The sequence below is a fragment of the Pelodiscus sinensis genome, chromosome 2 (assembly GCF_052426305.1).
Source record: "Pelodiscus sinensis isolate ZL-2025 chromosome 2, ASM5242630v1, whole genome shotgun sequence".
In the NCBI taxonomy this organism is placed as follows: domain Eukaryota; kingdom Metazoa; phylum Chordata; order Testudines; family Trionychidae; genus Pelodiscus; species Pelodiscus sinensis.
In genome coordinates, this window is record NC_143053.1 from 46,870,357 (window position 1) to 46,885,843 (window position 15,487).

At 37.9% G+C, this 15,487-nt stretch overlaps 1 protein-coding gene across 1 annotated transcript in view; it reads right to left on the reverse strand.

The window, feature by feature from the left end:
* Positions 1-15,487, reverse strand: part of CNBD1 (cyclic nucleotide binding domain containing 1) — a 309,767-nt gene that overhangs the window by 51,712 nt on the left and 242,568 nt on the right. The gene's annotated exons all lie outside the window — the stretch shown is intronic.

The window sequence follows — 15,487 nt, forward strand, 5'->3', positions numbered from 1 at the left end:
TTTTTTTGAAAAAAATTCCCCTGTATCTAGACTGCTGCCATGTTCTTTAGAAAGTAAATCAAAAGAACGCAGCAGTTTTTTCAACTGTGGAAAACCTCGTTTTATGAGGAATAATGCCTTTTTTCGAAACTGCTCTTTCGAAAAATGGTGCTATGTAATGCAAACTGCTTTTTTTCAAGATTGCATCCAGACTGCCTGGGTGCTCTCTTTTGAAAAAGCAGCTTGCTTTTTCAAAAGTACTGGTTGTAGTCTAGATGCTCTTTTTCGAAAGAGACTTTTTCAAAAGCATCTTTCAAAAAAGCCTCTTTCGAAAGAGGCTCGCAGTCTAGACATAGCCTTAATGTTGAACCTCAAAACTTGTTTCTGTTCTAATTTTAAATACTTTAAGGGTCATGTTCTTGTCTTTGAATCTTTGGACCCACATAGTTTATCTAAATTAACACAAGTCTAAGCCCCACACCTCAAGGAAAGATAGGCACATAAGTCTGTGTTGGAGGGAACTGAATCTTCTCCTAGAATTGGTAACCTACGCTAGGTCAATTGATTCTTGTGAAACCATCCCCTTTTCTGCACCCTGAATCCAGTAACCCAGTAGTTAGTGCCGTCCCTTGAAATGTGGTTGATGCAGGTTCAAATCCCTGATCTGGAGACAGAACTTCTGCCCACATTTCTCATCTTTAAAGTGCCTAAACAAGCAGATTATAGGACCAGTCTCACTCTTTCTTTTCCACTGAATATATAATTGTTTATACAAAGAGGAACAGCTTCAACAGGAAAGCAAGGGATCCACCCCAGAATCTCTGTAGGGCACTCACCTAGCAGGTGGAAGACTTGGCTTGAAGTTCCTTTTACAAATCAGAAGAAGTAGAAATAGAGTCTAGATGCTTAAGAAACTAGCCATTCACCCATTGTGAAACTAGGCAAATGTGCTGGTCCTATTCCCATTCAAGTCTATGCTATAATTTATTGACTTTAATAGGAGTAGACATGATGGTTTCTTCCTCACCATTATCCATTGAAATATCGGAAAGCTAGAAACTGAATTCATAATCAAGATGATTTGTTCCTTTACCTGTTGCAAACACATAATTCTTTACTGAAGCATTTGTTTTAGATGAAAACATGAAGAATTTCATTGGACTTTTGCAAATTGTGTGTGTTTTGGCATTTATATATAAAATACAATGGATTCACATAAAAAGTTTTTCCAGTTCTAAAGATATTACCAGTTCTAAAGTTATTCTCTGATTTAGATATAGAAATCATCAATTAAAATGATAATATTTCTGAAATAGGAATAAACTTTTTTTAGTGCACCCAGTACCTAAAATTATGAGAATAGCCCATTTTAAGCCCTGACCTATTCTGTGTTAAGGATTTGCTCTCCTTTACATTCTAACAATTCCTGATTGCAGCTAGGTCCTTTTTTATTAGGAGGCAGAATGTGTTCTAATCTTTAAGAGACCAGAACTATTACAGAGTCTTAATCAACATCTTGCAAGCTCGAGCCTTACAAATGTAATTTGTGAGCTTGAGTTTTGATTTTTAAGCATGCCAATAGTGCATGGATATTGTTGTGTAACTAACCTGACCAACTTTGATAGCCTTTACAAGACACATCCCTATTTTTAGAACTTCTCTCTTTTCAAGACTGACCCTGCAAGGCATCAAGCATGCTTAGCTTCCAATTTCTTTGGAACTTGAAGATACTACTCAGCATTCCTTTCTATATGGGAGAGGTTCAGGTCCTTCCTGGACCAGGCCTACTAGAATTTGTATGTTACTGTAGCATCAGCCTACTAGTGTATTCAATTAACTGGAAAATTCTCAGTACATCTGGGTATTTGTCTTGGATTTTACATTTTCATAATATATGCTATGGGATAATCAAACCTAAACACTGCTAAACCATATGGTTGCTTTCTGTACATTATAATAGCTAGCCCTCACCCGCTTTTATAATTTTTTCCCCTTTGTTATTTTATGTCCTGAAGCACCAGCTCAGTCGGTCAATTGCTTCAATCATTGCTAGTGCCAGAGGATAGAAAATAGCAAAGAAAAAAAAATTACTGGATCATCAGAGAAGGCTGGCTGCACTTTTCAATACACTAATACTAACATCACCAGCTGCATCCTGTCAAAGATTATATCAGCCAAGCAATCTGCCACACTTTAAAAATATGATGTGCGAATTCAAGGAAGAAGAAAAGAAAATTTCATGATGAGGACACTTGGAAAAAATCTATTCTGATGTACTGGTGATGTGGGGAGTGGGGACGGGAGGGGTTCTGTGTTCCTCCCTATAAATAGTTTATAAATGAAGCATGGGCATCACTGGGACCTTCATATCTGAGATTTCTTTATTAAATCAACCATTTTTCCAAATTAAGAGATTTTCTCTCCTGCTACTCCTCCTTTTCCCTTTTCCTTTTTGACTGATTTTCAAGTACCAATTTTGTGGCCTCAGCTTTAAGGCAGAAATAGGCATTACCAAATAGCAGTGGGAAAAGGAAAATTCATATTAGAGAAAGAAACAGAATATTTTCTACCAGCCTTTTAAATGTTTTTTTCGGTGATGTTTGCAGAATGTATTTGACTGATCAATAGCCAATTGTCATGAAGCCCTTGGGCAACAACAACATCTAAAAGACCCTTTTAGCCAGGATAAGCTGCCAGGAGCTGTATGTAAATTAGCGGACTACAAGGGTGCACAGGGACAAGCTGTAGATAAGTCATGGAACTGTTTTTCACCTTCGTAGTACTGAATGTTTTGTTGTAGTTTTTCTTTTATTTATCATGTTTTGCTTTTGGATAGCTCTTGCTTTAGAAGAATTGTTTATAATGCTGAAATATGGTGATAATTTAATGCATGACAACATTTAAGACACAGAAATATTTTGAAGCCCAACAAATATCTTTTGACTATTGCAATATCTCAATAACTTTGAATTAGAAATCACTAAAATATAGGACTGCTTCATGAAATACTTAGTTTACATTAGTAATCACTATGGTCACCAATAAAATGGATTTCTCTGAAATAAAACCCAGAATGTGTAGATTTGACTCACTGATCTAGAAAATATGTTAGCTGAACATGATCTCATTTTATATTAAATTGCTGCAGCTGCACAGAAAGAATGACATGGAAAACAATACAAAGTGAGAAACGTGAGCTTAAAAATTAAATTGGATGATCAGATATTTGGTGGACTATGTACAAATGGCTGATCAGTTCCTTCTGTGTATTCAGAGACATATTTACTGACTTGAGCACAGATACAAAGTGTTTACTTCTTTATACTCCTGGCAGACCTCAAAAGCCAATAGACCTAGAAGGCAAACTAGATTCTGTTCTTTATTATATACCATCAGTATTTCTTAGTAAGATGTCATCAATTACATCTGTGCAATCCCATTGCCTTCAGTGTCTTGGGGCATAACCTGAAGGCAGTGGGTTTCAATAGAGTTGGGGTACGTCTAGACTACAGGCTTCTGTCGACAGAAGTTTTGTCGACAGATACTGTCGACAAAGCTTCTGTTGACAAAGAGCGTCTAGACTACATTCAGTTCTGTCGACAAAGCAAGCTGCTTTGTCGACATGGTAGTGTAGACGCAAAGGACAGTTTACATGCAATAACACCTTCTGTCGACAGAACTCTGTCGACAGAAGGCGTTATGCCTCATAAAATGAGGTTTACCAGCATCGACAAAACTGCTAAGTTCTGTTGACGTTATGTCGACAGAACTCAGCGGTAGTGTAGACGCAGGTATAGTTTTGTCGACAAAAGTCCACTTTTGTCGACAAAACCCTGTAGTCTAGACACACCCTTGGGTAGGAAATCATTTGCCCATCTCATGACAGTTTTCTAGATTTCAGAATTTGTTCTGTCTTGAATTAAGACCAAAAATAATAATCTCAAATTTTCATGAACCAACGCCCTAAAAAAATTATATTAGGTCAACCAAAACATTATTTTGATTTCAAAATGTTTTGTTTTCATTTTGACCCTTTTCACTATAAATCAACATTTTAAAATAAAGAGTAATTTTGAACTGAAAAACAGAAATTTTTGTTTTGAAATGTTGAACCATGATAATTTTAATACTTTTTTCAAATCTTTTCTCAAAATATTTGCATATTTGTCAAAAAAAAGACCCTTTCCTGCAAAAAGTTTTGATAAACTGGCATTTTCTGACAAAGAAAATTTCACCAAAAAGTTTCTGACAAGTTCTAATTTATAACTGTAACTGTGGCAGTGATACATAAGAAGGAAAAGATCCCACTTAACACTCAGGCCGTGTCCTGACTCAGGGGTTTTTTCGGGAAAAGTAGCCTTTTCCCGAAAAATCTTCCCCTGCATCCAGACTCAAGCCGCGTTCTTTCGAAATTATTTCGAAAGAACGCGGCTTTTCTTTCGATGGCAGTAAACCTCGTTTCACGAGGAAGAACGCCTTCTTTCGAAAGTTCCTCTTTCGAAAGAAGGCGTTCTTCAATGTAAATAGGGCTTCCTCGAAAGAGAGCATCCAGACTCGCTGGGTGCTCTCTTTCGAAAAAGCGGATTGCTCTTTCGAAAGATCCGCCTGCAGTCTAGACGCGATCTTTCGAAAGAGGCTCTTTCGAAAGATGCTTTTGAAAGAGCCTCTTTTGAAAGAAGCCTGCAGTCTAGACATAGCCCCAGATACAGGTTTTTAAGCCCGGGAACTAGAAAAGGTTTTGTTTACCTGCAAGCTAAAGTACAAACTTTAAATAACCTACCCAAGCATGCATGATGATTCAGCAATATGACTGGAGATACAATCTGGCAGTCCTGACTCCTAGGCATGTGTCCCACCTATTAGGTGTTTAGATTAGTGTGGTGAGGTTTACAAACCACAATGAAGGCTGATACATGGGCAGGGCTGGTGCAATGATGGACCAGGCAGGTCCTGTCAAGCTTGCTTCTGAGGAGAAGACCAGAATAAATGGAGCTTTGGCAGCCTAGGCAAGGGGGAGGAAAGGGACAGAAGAGAGACCAATTCTTGGTAAAGTGCTTCAGTGCTGTAACAGGAGAGGAAGTCTTCACTGAAGAGACCATGCTTTGCTCTTTCTTCTGCTCTGAGACAGCCTCCCAGTAGGGAGGAAGAATGGTCACAAAGGGGTGACAAGGTCGCAGGCATAGGCCCTTGATAGTGGAGGTTTGAAGAAATGACTTCAAGTCCATGATGACCAAACTGAGACTCAAGGCATGTAGGAAGTGTCCCACGGAAGGTTGGCAAATGATCCAGCTAGTCATGGAGCAGGTGCATGCTGTTTCACTACCTAGGCCCTGGGCTAGGACCTAGTGGAAAGGGAGTGCCTGGGTCTCCCTATACACCCCAGAGGTATAGCTCCTAAGGAGGGAAGAGTTGGGGGTTACTTTCAACAAGATCAATCCAGATAAAATCTCATCCAGAAGATTAAGATATCTTAAACTGACAAAAGACTTGGCTGACAAAGAGTTGGAGACCCAAAGTAGGAGGTCTGCTGACAGCCCAAATCATTGTGCTATAGTTATATGATGGGTACATTACAGAAACCTACAAATGACTAGAAGCGACCACTAAATTACAAATGTACCAAGAATTCAATGCAATTGTTAAACTTTCCTAAATTAATTATTGTTTTGTGTAATGTATCAAAGAAGAGTTAAGATGTCTGCACTAGGGTTTGGTCTGAGGTTTGTGTAAGAGATTCTCTTTTCAGACTTTTGTAGGGTTTTTTTTTATTACTTATTACAACTGTAAGTGCTTTGTTATTATACTTACATTATAAATGAGAGAAAATAAGTCAGGGTATGTCTACACTACCCTCCTAGTTCGAACTAGGAGGGTAATGTAGGCATACCGCACTTGCTAATGAAGCCCGGGATTTGAATTTCCCGGGCTTCATTAGCATAAGCGGGGAGCCGCCATTTTTAAATCCCCGCTGCTTCCAACCCCGTGTAGCGCGGCTACACGGGGCTCGAACTAGGTAGTTCGGACTAGGGTGCCTATTCCGAACTACCGTTACTCCTCGTGAAACGAGGTGTACTGGTAGTTCGGAATAGGCACCCTAGTCCGAACTACCTAGTTCGAGCCCCGTGTAGCCGCGCTACACGGGGTTCGAAGCAGCGGGGATTTAAAAATGGCGGGTCCCCGCTTATGCTAATGAAGCCCGGGAAATTCAAATCCCGGGCTTCATTAGCAAGTGCGGTATGCCTACATTACCCCGCTAGTTCGAACTAGCGGGGTAGTGTAGACATACCCCCAGAAAGAAGTTAAATGGTTTGTCCAAGGTGATGTAGTAGGTCAGCAGCACATTCCAAGGAAGAACACATATTTCTGGAGATCCAGTCTCTTCTAACTACAAGTCTATATTGCTATAATGTATGACAAAACCTTCATTTGTGGTTAAATGTGTAACTAAAGTAATAATTATAGATGGAGGGGAAAAGTGGAGAGTTTGCAGCAGAAATTGTGACTAAATGAAATCTGTCCAGGTTTAGAGTCAGACTTGAAAATTAGTCTCGTATCAAAAACAGAGTATGTTAGAAAAAGAGAGATGATGCTGAGGGTAAAAGTGAAACACTGGACTAGGTGTCTGGAAAGACATGAAAAGGAAATTCAGGACAGCATCTGGAAAGATATGAGTTCTGGGCCCAAAGGAAAGACTCCCATTGACTTCAGTGGGGATCAGGGGTTCAGAACAGATGCTTTAAGATATGAGGGGACTGAAGGAGAATTTCCACGGATTTTGGTCTACATGCTGGCACAGCCGTTTCCATTCATGTGGCTGCTAAAACCACCCACTGCGGTGCCATGTGTTGGAAATGCAACCAATTGATATCCAATGAGCTTTTTTTCTATTTCATCATCTATTCTTTTGTGCAGAAGGGAATGATTTGATTCAAAGTCATGAAGATCTTGGTTACTTAGCAGTTCATAGAAACAGACAAGAGAATAGTTGGCACGAGGGAGAAGTGGGTAAAAAGAAATCAACAGTGGCAATGTAGATTAAGGTCTTTAAGTGAATTAGCCAAATAATGTTCCATGTTTCATTAAGTTATTTTTGAAAGGAAAACTGAGGAGTTAGACTGAGAAGAGGAGGAAGGAGTGACCTGTGTGTGGATTTGTCTATAGTTAGAAATAGTATCAATTTGGCATTCAGTTTTTGGCAATCAGATTAGCTGAATCAGTGCTCATCACACTTTATCTGTCAGTGTAGACAAGGGCAAATCAAAGTTAGCACATGTTCAATTAATCCTACATCAGTTCAGCTGAACCGCTTTCTAATAAAGCACCATTTCAGCAATCAATTAAATGTAGACAAAGCCTCTCTCTGAAACTTACAGATGGTTTTTCAGAAGCGCATAGCTCCCACTTAATAACCCCTAAACAAAGTCGTCAGATTCAGAACTTCTGGGTGTTGCTTTTGAAATCTGGCTATTACCGATGAGATATGTTATTAAAAATAATAGACCAAAAGGAAACAATTGTGGCAGTTATGATAAGTGTAACTGCAATCACAATAAAATACAGGAAAAAAACCATAAAGAGGAATAATTCTCTTTTGTATTGCTCTTGTGCAGTCATTTACACTTGTGCCAAGTAAATTCATTAATACTTCTACAAGTGGCTGTAAAAGGGTACATTCTTCTTTGGTAGTGTTTTAGATCCATTTTTCATTACAGTTGCACAAGTCACTAGAATATTAAGTCCAAAACATCAAGGCATTGATAGGATAATGGAAGCATGCAAAATCAAAAGAAAAAGCAAGGTGGTGAAAAAGCAAGGTGGATGAGGCAATTGTTTTATTGGAACAATTACTGCTGGTGAGAGAGAAAGAGAGAAAAAAAAAAGCTTGTGAGCCACACAGATCTGTTCTTCAGGTCTGGGAATGGAGGTGAAGAAGGGACATTCTAGTAATTACAATTTGGTAAATTTCACCCAATTACAAGAAAAATAATAGGTAAAGAAAAATCTGTAATTTCAAAAAGCAGAACCACAAGCATTAGTATGGGTTATGAACAACATCATATTTGATTTCCTTCTACTTACATCCAAAATTAATAGACATATGTAACCCTTCATGATATGAAAATGTACATTCTCTGTTTTACATTGGATAGCTGGATTTCAGAACATATTCTAAAGGCCTTATTTACATGCTGAGTTATACAAAAAATTATATGGCTAATTCTGTCTTTTTCGCACTAACAAAGAAAGACAGAACTACTACACACAATTGGAAAGTGCTCATTAAAAAAATGAACGCATAGAAACTGTAGTATAGAGGAACTCTGGGATTTTCAGGTGTGAAAGGTTATTCAGATTCCTTAGGAATAATGTAACATTTCTTCATTTTCCAGCAATTGCCTAAGGCCATGTAAAGTTTCTATTACAACAAGCAAAATTCCTCAATTTGTCATTGGACAAGGCAGCAATGCTAAATCACATTCTGTGTTCCTGAAGAGCTCCTGAGAATGGAATTCTCCTCATCTGTGGAAATATATAATAAAATCTTTCCTATTAAGTGTGTCATTGTGAGATGACATTCAAAGGCTGTAAAATGTGCAAAGGGCATATTTCTCCATCTCAATGCCGTATTTATGTGTGTGTGTACACAAACATATGCACACACATTTAGACACACACACAACTACAGAACCATAGCACCAAACGATATTTTAACAGCATTTTAGCCACCATCATTAGTCTGATTTTAATCTCAGCAACCTAAGTTCAGTGCAGCAGGATGGCATACTTCTCAGGAGCTCCCCTTGGTAGAACACATATGCCTGACTTTCTCTCCCTGTAGCCCACCTTAGGTTAATGTGCTTAATTATCCTTATTGTGTTTAAACAGTCTCATATCTGATATTGAGCTGTACTCAAAGGTGCCCTGGAAACAAAGTCCTCACCCAACTCATGCTAGGTCACTGCATTAATTCAATTTCCCTTCTGGGGTATGTCAAAACCTCAGTCATTTCTCCAACAACCAATGGGGTGGGGGGCAGGCCCACCCACTGCTTCAGGTCACAGCCTAGGGACCCAAGAGATAGTAGCCATCAACTGTATCTATCTAGCTATGCTGTGTCACTGCTTAGATTTCCTGGGTCACTTCCCCACAGTCCCAGAACAGTCTTCACCCTTACCTCAGGGCCTTGTCCTCAGTGAGTCCCAGAAGCCAGCCAGAAGCTCCTTTTTACTCCCCTGCTCTCTGCCTGCAATGCTCTGTCCAAGATCCTTTAGCTCCTTCAGCCAGCCAAGTACACCATCCAGGTGCCTCCAGCTCCAGCAAGCATTGGAACTTGCTCAGCCCTGCTTTATACTATCCTATTGGGCCCTAACTGGCTACTTCCCCTGAAGCTTTTTTGGACTGTGTGGAGGATCCCACTCTATTGTCTTTTGGGGGGGCAGGGTGTGGTAAGACTGCAGGGTCTATCACAGGGTCTCAAAGGGTCTGGTACACCCCATCACAGTCGATATATCAATGAAAGATCTGCTTATTTATCTCTGTGCCAATGCTATAGCAACCATTGATTTCAGTGGAAGAACTCCCTCAGATTTCAATGGCTATTTTAGATAGTCCTGTTTCTTTAAGGGTTCTCTTTAGCACTCATACCATAGTATCTAAGGGTGAAATTTACTTAGGCATTGTCTACACTATATAGAAGATCAATACCATCACAGTCGATCTTCTGGGCTTCGAATTAGCGGGTCTAGTGAAGATAATTGGTGCCAGTAGTTGCACAACTTAAGTTGACATTTCCCTGTAGTGTAGACCAGGCCTTACAGAGTAGCAGGCCATTGCAATAGCATCTGTATTATTCTAAACCCAATAAAGAGGCAGCCAGTGCAGCCAGTACACCTGCATGGAACTCACTGTTCAGGCTTTATATAGGTAGAATGCAGTTCATTTGACATGCTGCAATGTTACTTGTTTACCCTAATCTAAAGCTTTTCCTCTTCCAGACTTTTCTTTTCACTATGTCAAGCGTAGCATAACTGTAAACTTAAAACAGGTAATTCTACAAATAAGCCAGTGAACAAGAAAAACAGGAAAATAGTAAAGAAAAAAAGTTAAACATTTGGAATTTTGTTTTGTATATTTTTAGACAATTAAACTGCAACTTCAAAATATGGTATACTGATTGTACTTTTCAGTTAAAATCTGTTTTTCTTTGCTTCCCCCATGTAACCTTTACTCAATACTGAATACACAAAACATACCTCTCCTAGGAACTGCACCAATCTAATAAAATTAAGGCCACTTATTAGAAACATTTTGAAACTTTAAAAATAGTCAGATCTAATATCAGTGTTCTCTAAAGTGATAATACATGAAAATCAATTTTGTATAATACTACAATCATAACCTGTTTAATGTTATCTCAGGGATCCAGTCAAGCAAAATTTGGCAGTTTCTCTGCTAGCAGAGGCTGAAAAGGCATTTTTTGCCCACGCTGAGTTGAAGTTCTTTTATTACATACTGGAGAAAAACAGATTATCTTTGATTTAAGAATTAGTAATTCAGTTTATTGTAAAGGAAATAATAGTCCCTTATTATTACACATGGTTCTGCTCAACTTGCACAAGTATCTCTATAACTAAAAATAATGGGTCATTATTCTTTGCAGAATAAATATTGATTATATTTTTATTTGGAGAGCTGGTCATTATTTTTATTATAAAAAATACCATCCCATTAATTTGACATAATTTACCATAACTGAGAGAAGGTGAACCTTATATATAAAAATAATGCATCAGTATCCCGTTATAATAAATGTTTCTTATGGTATATTTTATTACTTTAAATCAGGTGTTTTTTTATTCTCTCCAAGCAGCAATAACTGTATTTGGAAATAAAGCCATGTAACTTAGAACTTTCTGGAACATGTAAATTAACATAAGGAAAGGCTTTGTATTTATTACTTCACTGGGATCTTTGGCTGTAATTAGACAAATCGAATTCATTATAAAATTGTCATTCGATACTCTATAAATTACATGAGAACTAGAAAAATCGGTTACTTTTGATTTTAAGAAAAAATAATTCATTTTTATTTTTGATAAATAAATATTCATTTCTACCACATATCATTTAGTTCTTTACATTACAGCAAGTGGGTGGAGTTACCCTTTAATTCACAGTAACTTGCTTCCATAAATCATGTTATGTTTTTACAAATGAAAATTCAACCATTTTAAAACTAGGAACCTGTTTGTCTGAGGCTCTTCAGCAATGTTAATACGAGTAACATATTGTCTCCACGGAAGCTAATGGAAAAACTTCCACTTGCTACAATGGTGCCAGGACTTCACCTTTTGTCTATAGGGGTATGGCTACACTGCAACACTATTTCAAAATAACTAGAGATATTCTGAAATAACTTAGTTCATGTCTACACAGCAGGCAGTTATTTCAAAATAGTGTCAAAATACTATCAAGCTGGAGGACTTCTTACTCCCGACTCCTGTAACCCTCATTCATGAGGAATAAGGGAAGTCGGGGGAAGCATGCTCTATTTCAAAATAAGTGCTGTGTAGACACTCCCTATTTCAAAATAAGCTATTCAATTGATGTAGCTCAATTTATGTAACTTATTTCGAGTTAAACCCTGCAGTGTAGACACACTTTAGGTCAGCACACTATAGAAACGACCCAGCAACATCCTATTCCTTGCTAACTTGCAGCAGAAGCTAATGTTTCTCTGACAGAGCAAGCTGCAAGTCTGGCCATGTATAGTTCTGAATTTCCTATATGAGATTTAATCCAAAACCAGACCGTATATGAGCTGACTGAATGGCAAGAATCTTGCCGCCTTTAATATTTTAAATAGAAAGGCGGGATAAAAATATTTAAATAAAAATAAAAAAATCTGTAACTATCATGAAAGGAGATTATCAACTGCTTCTATTCATGCAACTTTCAAGGTAGTCTTTTGGGGTCTGATCCCACTTCCGAGTGAAGTCAATGCCAAAAGTCTCATCAACTTAAATGGGAAAAGAGTCAAGCCCTACTGCACGAATAGATATAGCCATTGCGACAACAAAGAGCAAAATTAGAGTTAATCTGGGATTTGGCACTCCCATATTTGAGGCGTGCCACAAAACTGTGATGTCTGAAATTAAAATGTGATGACAAGTTTAAATATATATTCCTTATTCTCAGAGGGTATGTCTACACTTGCCCCCTAGTTCGAACTAGGGAGGCAAATGAAGCATATCGAAGTTGCTAATGAAGCACAGGATTTAAATATCCCATGTTTGATTAGCATATTCGCGGCTGGTTAAAAAGCCGGTAGCCCGAATTAGCTCACCGCGTGTAGACACGGAGTAACAGTTAATTCGAGGGAAGGGTTTTGGATCAGACTACCACTTCTACACACAGCGAGTTAATTTGGGCTACTGGCTTTTTAAAATGGCGACCAGCTGCGAATATGATAATCAAGCGCGGGATATTTAAATCCCACGCTTCATTAGCAACTTCGATATGTTTCATTTGCCTCCCTAGTTTGAACTAGGGAGCAAGTGCAGACATACCCATAATGTAGAATGATGGGGATATGGTCATGCATATCAACTTTACACATTTTCTTGCTTTCTAACATCAGTTATTTACACATCTGTTCACTAAAATGAACATTCAGACGTGTAAATAACTGGAAGATTGAATCACAAGTTCTCTCGGATGCAGCAGAAGGAAAAGTTGATGGAGTTGGAATTATTGTGCCCCTAAAAGTGGCAGGAAGCATCATTTCATGGATAATTTTTTCATTTCATTTCAGAGTGCTCACAATGAGCAAAGGTAAACAGGTCACCATGAAAATAATTGCAGCCTATGCACCAACATCCACTGTGGAAGATGAAGAAGTAGAAAGGTTCAATAAAGAACTTGTTAAGATTCTTCAGACGAAAACAACATACATGGTGGTGCTTGGTGATTTCAATGCCAAGGTGGGTACAGGAGAAGGTCAAGAAAACTACATCGGACTATACACTTTGAGTATGAGAAAGCAGTCAAAAGCTGGTCAATTTCACAGAAGCCTTGCATCTATACATCATTAACACCTTCAAAAAGAGGCATTTCTACTTATCAAATCATAAAGTGGTATGTGAGAACAACTAGGTATTGGTTAGGAAGTATCTGAAAAGTCACCCTTGATGGCAATCTGAGATTTCCATTTAAAAAAAAGAAAATTCTTATGGGTGAATTACCTCTGAGAAAGTTAGAACTATCTTCAATTTTTGCAGAAAACTCATTAACATTTTTCATTTTTTTCCAATATACTTTTGTATTTATTAGGCTTTGGACAAAATGAGGGAAACCAAAATTTTGCAGGTACAGCTATTCTCAGGTTTTTTTAATCTTGTTGAACCTAGAAAATACTGGAAATCATGCCAGCAACTATTTTTGCAAGATTTCATATGATTTCCTGACTGAACAGATACAGATATTTTCAGATAAAGCTTCCAATTGTTCCTATTCCATAAACACATTGAATAATAGATAATAATTCTTTGGACTTCTGCAGTAGTTTGTTATACTTTTTGCTTTGAATTTTGAGGTAGTTGCCATATTAATTTCTAAATTTATCTAATACACTCACATGGCACTCACTGGGACAAATAAAGGATTTGTACAGGGTTATCTTCTCCTATTACTGAGATTTAGCAACCTCTGAGATTTACAACAATAATTTATTAAAAGAAGTAACAAAAGGAAACTGTTTCCAACTGAATCTGCAAAGAGAATTTAAGCAGGCACAGTGCAATTACCCACATAAGAATTAGGCAGGGCCACAGGGTTAACAACCATCATCTTACATAAAGTGTCTTAGGATTTCTACCATGGATAAGTTTGGCAACATGTATTAGTTAATGTAATGAAATGGCATTTCCTGCTGAATGGTTATTCCAGCTCTTTATTGACACATTGGGTCAATACAGATTCCAAGGGAACCGTGCCACCTATCAAATGAGGAACAACACTTCTTGCAGAAATTACAAGTTCCCTGAATCTCTCATCCAAGAACCAAACACTTAATTAAAATAATACACAACGTCCACGTCTACGCTGTAGGCTTCTTGCGCAAGACCTGTTTTACGCAAGAGTTCTGGTGCAAAAGGTCTTCCACAAGAGCACGTCCACACTGCCATGTGCTTTTGAACAAGAGATGTGCTTTTGCACAAGAGCATCCACGGCAGTGTGGATGCTCTCTTGTGAAAGAAAGCTCTGATGGTCATTTTAGCCATAGGGGTTTCTTCTGCAAGAAAATCATGTTGCCAGTCTACACTGCCTTCTTGTGGAAGAGCTCTTGCACAAGAAGGCTTATTCCTCATGGGGAGAGGAATAACCCTTCTGGAAGAAGCTCTGTTTTCTGACGCTTTACTGTAAATTTACTTACATAAGAACACACGTGCAGTGTAGACACCCGCCAAATTTTTGCACAAGAACAGATGTTCTTGCACAAAAAGCCTGCAGTGTAGACGTAGCCAATTTGTGAGATCCAAGAAGATTATAGAACAACTGCTACAGGTGTATCTGTAAACTAAGCATCTTAGGGTCCAAATATTATTAATGTAAAGGACACAATGATTTTGAGCTTACCTGTTCAGAGTGCTGAAATTCAGATGCAAAACAACCTGTTTAAAATCTCAGTTATATGAAACATCCTGTAGATTGCCCCTGTCTAATTCAGACCATAAAAATAAATGAAGAGGGAGGAAAATTGGTAGGAAGGTCTGAGAAGAGAAACAAAGACGAGAACTCCAACAACCAGACATGTAATATTTTCTTCTACACCTACAGACTCTCTGTAAAGTCATGCATGTCCAAATACAAGATATGTTCTTAACACTTACAAATTAAGCATGATGGATCTGATGGATATTTAAAAGTTAAACACGATGTAGTCTGTTAAAGATGGGGTAGCTATCCTGTTGTAAAAGATACATAAGCAAAAGAAAATTCTAAGCGTAAGGCAAAACACAACAAGTAGATTCAATGACCACACTGGAGAGCACAAGATAGGAACAATAGGTAAGAGTGAAATGATTCTGATTATTGCAATAGTCAACAGTCAAAATACACCAACTTCCTAACCATGCAAAACATAGCACATTTTCAGGGGGAACATGCCCATCAATTTAGAGTCTTATTAGAAAGTCATGTATAGCTAGCACGTTATTGCAATAGAGTTGTTTTAACCTTTTTTGTTTCTTTGTTTTAAGATGTCCAACTAAAATGCCTAATGGAAAACACCCATAAAACCCAGTTTATTAAATTAAAAGAAGCCATATCCTTTAGCACGTTGTAGAAAAACAAAGAATATAGTTGAAAAACTCAACCCAGAATAGGGAATATTTAACTAATTATGAACACCATTACAACATCTTTACAGGAGATAGTTACAAGTGAGCTTAATGTGGAATACATTTTGAAATCTATCCAGTGCTAAAATCCTTGTACAGCCTATTTG